The sequence below is a fragment of the Eptatretus burgeri genome, chromosome 2 (assembly GCF_056783735.1).
Source record: "Eptatretus burgeri isolate ZD-2024b chromosome 2, Ebu_testis_v1, whole genome shotgun sequence".
NCBI lineage: Eukaryota > Metazoa > Chordata > Myxini > Myxiniformes > Myxinidae > Eptatretus > Eptatretus burgeri.
Genome location: NC_140962.1, coordinates 134,157,284 through 134,164,881, shown reverse-complemented (window position 1 = coordinate 134,164,881; position 7,598 = coordinate 134,157,284). Strand labels below are relative to the sequence as shown.

General features: G+C 42.7%; 1 protein-coding gene across 1 annotated transcript in view; it reads right to left on the bottom strand.

The window, feature by feature from the left end:
- The window catches only part of LOC147033199 (transmembrane and coiled-coil domains protein 2-like), a 156,008-nt gene that overhangs the window by 54,367 nt on the left and 94,043 nt on the right, over positions 1 to 7,598 (bottom strand). The gene's annotated exons all lie outside the window — the stretch shown is intronic.

The window sequence follows — 7,598 nt, the reverse complement described above, 5'->3', positions numbered from 1 at the left end:
GGAGAAAGAATGAATAAACACTATTTAGATTGTTTTTTTTTTTACAAAGAACAGCAGAAAATTTTCATAATTTGTGTTCACATGAACATGCACGAGTGGCGATGAAAACAACAAAAGCTCGGTTTACACTCAAGATGAATTTTGAAACTATCGCAGTGATTGTTCAGAAAAGAAAAGTTAATAAATCGTTCACCACACAGAACTCTTGTTAAAGAGGGCTCCGATGACTGTCAAGACAATTGCATGATCAATGACAAACTACACTTTTCATGGACGTGCAATAGATGAGATCGGATGGAAGTACCATCACAAATGGAGGCACCAGTTAGGGCAAACAAAATAATAACCACAGGCATATTACCAGCGCACGCACGCACGACACCCAGCCAAGTGAACTTTTACAGGTGGGGTGTTTTTGGGACATGTTTGACACTGAAAAGCTATGGAGTTATTAGCCTCATGGTGGTTACCTCAAGCCTGCAGGCCAGCAGCAGCACTGTCTGACCCTGCATCCCAATATACACTTTATCGCAGCCTTTGTTGGCATCAGAATGGCTTTCAAGGCCAAAGTGCGGAAGCTTAAAACCTTCCCCAGATTCTGAAGTACCAACACCAAAAATGTGTGGCCTCGAGGTGCTATGGTTCAACCATGAAAGCATAACGAACAAACGCACAAACACACTAACACACTAACACTTGAAAATATTTATACCATACATTCATCGACCGATGCATTGGGCGAGTACTTGTGTGGTCACGCACATCGATTGCAAAACAAGCTATTCATTTGCCGCAGGCAATACATGACAGTGTTTCAGGCATTTCACCCAGGCATGTGCACGTTTGGTCATGCACCGCAACCTCTCCTGGCTGGTGTGGTCAATTGATCGCTAGCAGTGTAGCACACATTCCAAGTTTCCCTGAAGACATCAAGAGTCAAACACATCGTTTCGAGTTGCGTCGCATGCAGACCAGCGATACAAAAACTAAATTACATCTTCCCTGAAGGTCATTAATGAGTAATATTTCTTCCGTTTTCAAAACATTTGAATCCACATCCTTTGTACTGCTGCTTTCAATCAGACTTGAACCGCCCCAATCTCTAGTCAGGACGGCAGTGCAGTCACTAGTAGGCCGCCATGCTTGTAACAACAAACAGGAGTGAAGCACGACTGTCCGAATTCCCTTTGTTGAGCAGTTTTCTTGAGGGCACAGTGCGTAAGAAAGATAGAAACAAGTTGAGGCAATGCCGAGTGAAGAAGTGAGCACAATTTATTTTCATTTAAAAATGGTTTTGCGAAACCAATCAGACCGGCTCGCCTCCTTTCAGCAGCAACTAGCGACAACGCAAGGCGATCCGCAGGTGCAGGAAAGTGTTACCTTACTTTTGACTCGCACTGCAGACGTATCTCAAGAATGCAATAAAACAAGCGTACAGTTACTCAACTTACAACTGAAGTTTTTCGTTTTGAGCTTTTATAAATAAGAAAGTTCAAAAAAAAACCAACAAAACAAAAACCTTAGCGAGGCTAAGCGGAACATGTTGTGTCAAATGGGAACGGCTATTAGAGGTCACAGTGTTGCCTCACATTCGTTAAAAGAATACATTTACAATAGTCACGTGTGTTGCCATATGCTGGTCCAAATCGTGTCAGGTGCACCGAAGTAATCTTTCAAGGTCGGGACACCTTCAGCATTCATAGCATTTCCGAATGGGACAGACGGCGATACGGATCTCCGTTTGACGGTTTGAATGGGATTCCAAATGGGAACGTGAACTTTGGATCTCTATTCAAACAAAAGTTGCATCACTGTATCGTGTCAACTTTACTTTACTGTACCTACAACTTTACTTTTCAAGGACTCGTACGTCACGTGCGTTTTAACACATAAACAGCATTTGGGTGAAAACAACAAGTACAGTGTCATCTCACTTCCACACGTTACATATCCGTGACGTATCGTATAGCCATTCCTTCATTAAATTCATTCACATTTCTTATGTAGACTGAAAGAGAACCCCCAACGATGAAAAGCAGCAGATAGAGGAAATACAACCATTCCCTAAACTGTATCCAGCACTTTCTTTATTGCTCGGAAGAAGCTGAGAATATGACATCAAAAGCAATAAATAACGCACACTCAGACATAGATAGACCGACCCATGCTGCACAATGTTTGTGCAGTCTTTAACATATCATGTAACGTGGCAAAAAGAAGGGAAACAGGAAAAGCAGAAGTGCTGGCAGTGTAACAAATACAAATCGATACACATCAGCAGCATATTGACAAGACGGACGGAGCAGTGACTAAAGCAGCTTTCATTATGGCCTGCCCGGGTTACACTCCATTATATTGAGGCTAATGTACTGCAAGCAATGCGAAAACAGTTAACACACACACACACACACACACACACACACACACACACACACACACACACACACACACACACACACACACACACACACACACACACACACACACACACACACACACGCTGCAGAGGAAAGTGTCTGCCGGCATGGCTTCACCCACCGACTTGCTGCGACGCATGTCTAAGCTCCAGGGCACTTTCCGCCCGGGCACGGCAAGTCGAGGGCTCGCCATGGAGCCGAGCTTCCAACCTCGGGAAAAGCGGAGCCTCCAAAATACCTGGACTGCTGGTTTAGCGCATCGCTCTGTATGTGGGTAAGCACGGCGTGGGCTGGCAGGGGGCTGGGTCTGATGGCTGCTGTGCTCGAGCCATCAAACCGATTGGCTCACACGCTCACCAGCCAAATCCATTATTTTTTTCCATCCTCTCGTTCCAATACCTCCATATGCACTACAGTTGCACAACGCTACACACAACTAAGAAGATCAAGTAACAAACATGGTATTGGTAGAAGATTTTGCTGCCATTCGGAGAGGTTATTATGCTGTCTGGGTCCCGCCTGCTGGCGCTCATCCACATTCATTCATCTCTCGATTACACCACATATCCAAAATAGATAAAAATAGGCCATTGTGTGTGAGTACCCTGACAAAATTACGAATCTATACCTCCACGTTCCACAACATTTATGGCAGAAAAAAAAGACAAGCTTAAGTGTGCACAACAAGGACAACAGAGACCAATGAGCTCAAAACTATGAATGTAACTAAACAAATCATTGATGGTCCTGATGGATAAAAATTCCCTGAGCGCACGAATGGCTAAAACAAAAGCCAATTTTTTTTTTTAAAGGAATGAATACACTACCTCAAATAGATGACGTTTGAATGGTGCAAACCCAAAACATAATTCCGATTAAAAACGAACAAACAAAAAAAAAAACAGAAAAGACAATTCTCGTGCCCAATAGTGCTCAACGTGTTACAGTGATGGGATACATGAACAGCAGAGAGGATGAAGTTCTGGACATTGCCATGAATGATGTGAAAAAGGCACCGTGGAACGGCACACAAGGAGCGAAACAAAGACAGAGCCCGCTCAGCATACACTCATTACAATGCAACATCCCACGTTCCTGATCAAACTGCCCTTGTTGCCTCAATGTCCCCTCGTACGTTTCAACCAGCCTGTCATCCTGCCTCTTGGCTCCATCACAATGTCCTCTTGTCAAAAACACACTGGAAAAAAAAAATAAACACAAAAACAACCCACTTTATTCAATCATTTTCTCCACCCCCCTCTCATTTTGCTGTTGCTGCCGCGGCGCAAAATGGGATCAGCGATGGCAAAGCTATGGCCCCTTCCTCAACAATCACTGCACTGATGGACTCATAGCATCTTCTATTACTTAAAGAAGTGTGTGTGTGTGTTATACTTTGTTTTGTTCTAAAGGGTTCCAGTTGTCATAGAATAAATAAAAACAATAAAGATCCCATTGGGAAGCTAATAATCGATTTACAAGGTTGGAGAGATAATAATAATCAATTCACTTGGAACGAGAATTTTTGTCCACTGAATCATAATGGTCCCCATTTTAAAAACCAGTCTTTTGGGAGGGAAGAGGAAGAAACAGGACTTGGAGCTTTAATGTAGTGGTTCCAACGGTATCATTTCAACGATTCTACGACAGCAGGAACCATTTCGAATAAAGTGCAATGGACAAGGAAGGGACATTAAATATTATGTTTGGTCCCATAATACTTCTCGAAACAATAGGAAAAAAAAAAAACATGCAAAAGTAATCGGAAGGAGTATTCAAACAACAATGACAGCAACAACACTAACATGTTATGCAAGACCATTTTTCTGAGCGTCACTTCACCTTGTTCATCCTCATTGAGACTCAGATAAATGTGCAATATGTTTCTTAAGTGCAACATGCTTAAATCTTTTGATTGAACCAGTCAGCAAAACCACAGGTAGGCACAGGAAGTAGCATTTGAAATGGCAACAGGACTGATCATTGGACAATGTAGATTATAGTATATCCGAGACCAAAAAGGTAGATCTGCATGAGGAAGGACACGCGCAAACACAAATTGCGGCAGCTTTGTTCGTGGGCACCCCGTTTATGTCTGCATTCAAACTACAAAGCCCATCCGTCAGGATGGGCTAATAAGGCCTATTTGTGCTTGATGTCAGTTTACCCTTCGACATTCTGATCAAATTTTCAATTACTCTTCATATCGTCATCGTCACGATTGGTTAAAAAATTTTGATTACAAAAACTCAAATTAGGTTAAAAGTTATGGCCTGGACAGATGCATGAACAAATAATTAACACACACACACACACACACACACACACACACACACACACACACACACACACACACACACACACACACACACACACACACACACACACACACACACACACACACACACACACACACACACACACACACACACACACACCTCTGCACAGGGGATGGACTAACTGACTCCAATTTGATGTTGGAAAAACAAATTGATGTTGTCGAACAATTTCAAAAGCATCTACATGGAGCACTTACTGTCCTGCATACTGTTTGGAAATTATCACTTCATAAAATTTACCTTTTGTTATTTGCTGACTGTGCCTCATCGAAATAGGTCAGTTCCATCTTACGACATTATCACCACCTCGGCTACAGAAGGTGGACGGAGGTTGTGTTTTCACCCCTGTTTGTTTGTCTGTCTGTGTCTGTGCAGGATATCTCAAAAAAAGTTATGGACGGATTTGAACGAAACTTGGTGGATAGGTTGCGTGCGTGACAGGGACAAATTGATTAAATTTTGGTGAAGATCCGGATTTGGATCCGGATCCGAAATATTAACAAGTGAGCACAATATACGCCCGAAAAAGTCTGTGACACACACACGCGCGCGCACGCACGCACACAATTATATATTCAAACACGTCAATTTATGAAGAACAAGAAGGTATATACAGAATTGTGCTACCACATGGAAAACAGCATCCCGATTACATTTTGGTTCTGGTCCAGATGCAGATCTGGCCTATCAGCGGGATACAAAATGTACACCATTCAGCCTGGTGGAGGTATGTACTCTGCAGAGTGCCATTCCAGTTCACTTGCTGCACTTTGTAGAAACTGAAGTTTTGATGCATTGTTCATTTTGTCAAGTTAGTAATGCAGCATCTATACTAAGATTGAGAGTTTATTTAATTTTAGAATTTAAAGTAATAGTTGTGAAAGTAAGCAGCCTAATTATAAAACTGCAGAGGTAAAATAAGACCAATAACAAAAGTGCTGCAGTTCCTCCATACCCGCATTAAATTACCTTCAAAATTGCTCTCGGGGGATTTCTATAGTAGCCTACATTCCAGGGTTGATTCAGAAAGTCACGTGAAAAGCACCTGCGACTCCAGGGGATGAAATTGCTAATCCACTAACAAATGCACGGTAAAAGGACAATTTTCCACCAGATTGGCTCACAAACAAAAAGCAAGCTCATCTGGAGACCCAATCATCGGTTAGAAGTGACAAGGAACTCGTGGTTGGACCATGAACTGCTGTATCAGAATAATTGGTTGGTGTGAGAGTGCAGTTCTGAAGTAGCTCACGGTCAGAGATTCGCCAAGCTCCCGAGTCAGTGGGATGACAGCTGAATTCGCCAGTGGAGAGCAGCCCGACAAGTTATATGTGGTTCAGGTGGCAGACAATCACACGACAGCATTTGTGATTGCACAAGTAACAGGCCATTGCGAGTATACTCAACTCTTCAAATCCATCACTGTAGTGAACTGCAGCAATGACTAGGGTGCCCCTTTTCCCCACTCGAGAAGAGAGAGCGGAGTGTCCCCTTGTGGCATGGTTTTTATTTATTTACAAACAAAGAAGGGGTCGAGCTGAAGAAAAGAAAAAAAAAACCCAAGAGGGGCATCCTGGGTGAAAAGCAAAGAAAGATGGGAAAACAGAGGATGGGGATGCAACAGATGATTGACCCATAGCAAAACGAGAACAGCACTCAGTTGAGCGCATACCTTCGCCAGGCTGAACAGTTTACGTTTTGCATCTCACTGATCGGCCAGATCTGGATCTGGACCTAAACCCAAACCAAAATTGAATCGGCCCGTTCTCATCACCTCACCTGACTGATGCAGTGATGTTACTTTTATGCTTCGCATTGGAACACTCATTTGAAACCATTGTGTCAATTTGATTGCATTTATGACGGATTATGATGGGGTGTTTTCACATTTGTGTATTATTGGCTGCACATCAGAGGCCACACTTTAAGCCACCAGGGGCCGCCAGTGGCTCGCGGGCCGCACAATGAAGAACAGGGCACGAAAGGCTCCAAAGGTGGCTTCCTTATTTTTAGTACCGTACAAGCCTTGACGGTAAGTCTAGATCAAGCCAGTGCTATAGCTATTGGCTGTTGCCATCTTTTTGATCCACATCCTTTGACCCATGATATGCTACCATTTTCCTGCCACGATTGTACATGCTACCATTCTCCAACAGACAGTGAATATAGGCTGCTTGACATCTTCAAGTGTTCTTCAATCATGTTGTCCATCGTCCCGTAGGCACACGACGTCTCTTTCGCTGGTTACATTGAAATCGATGCCAGCCACAATTATTTTCTTCCTTTTTTCCTCTCATTCTCAGTACTATTATCCACAATCTGAAGTGTGGTGTAGCTCCACCACATGCTCTACAGTAATGACATGAAAGTCATTTATGAACCTGCAGCCAATCCTGTACAGATGCATATGTAAGATAAGTTGAGGTCAAGACTGTTTGCATGCTTCAATTCTAACCAAATTCTGGCTTTGATCTGGGATTTAATACGACTAGTACGTGCCCATAAAAAAATAATTAATAAATAAATATTCAAACCGCGAGCAACAAACAACAACCACACAGGCCGTTTCTTCGCTCTCGCGTGCCCGGACGTGCGTGACCCGGAAGTTCGCATATAATTCGCAGTTACGATTATTGCAATTTAGTTTTAATACCCAAATATTCAATTAGCGCCAAAGTATTTTACCTTTTCACAATGTCGTGGCAAGAAAAACAAAAAGAGAAGAGAAGAGCGAAAAAAAAATTTACTTCCTGGTTCGGAGCATACCAGCACTCTGATGTTAACGAAATTTATGCACCGTCTAATATGAAAACGATCATCACTTGGGGCATTGTGTTTATCT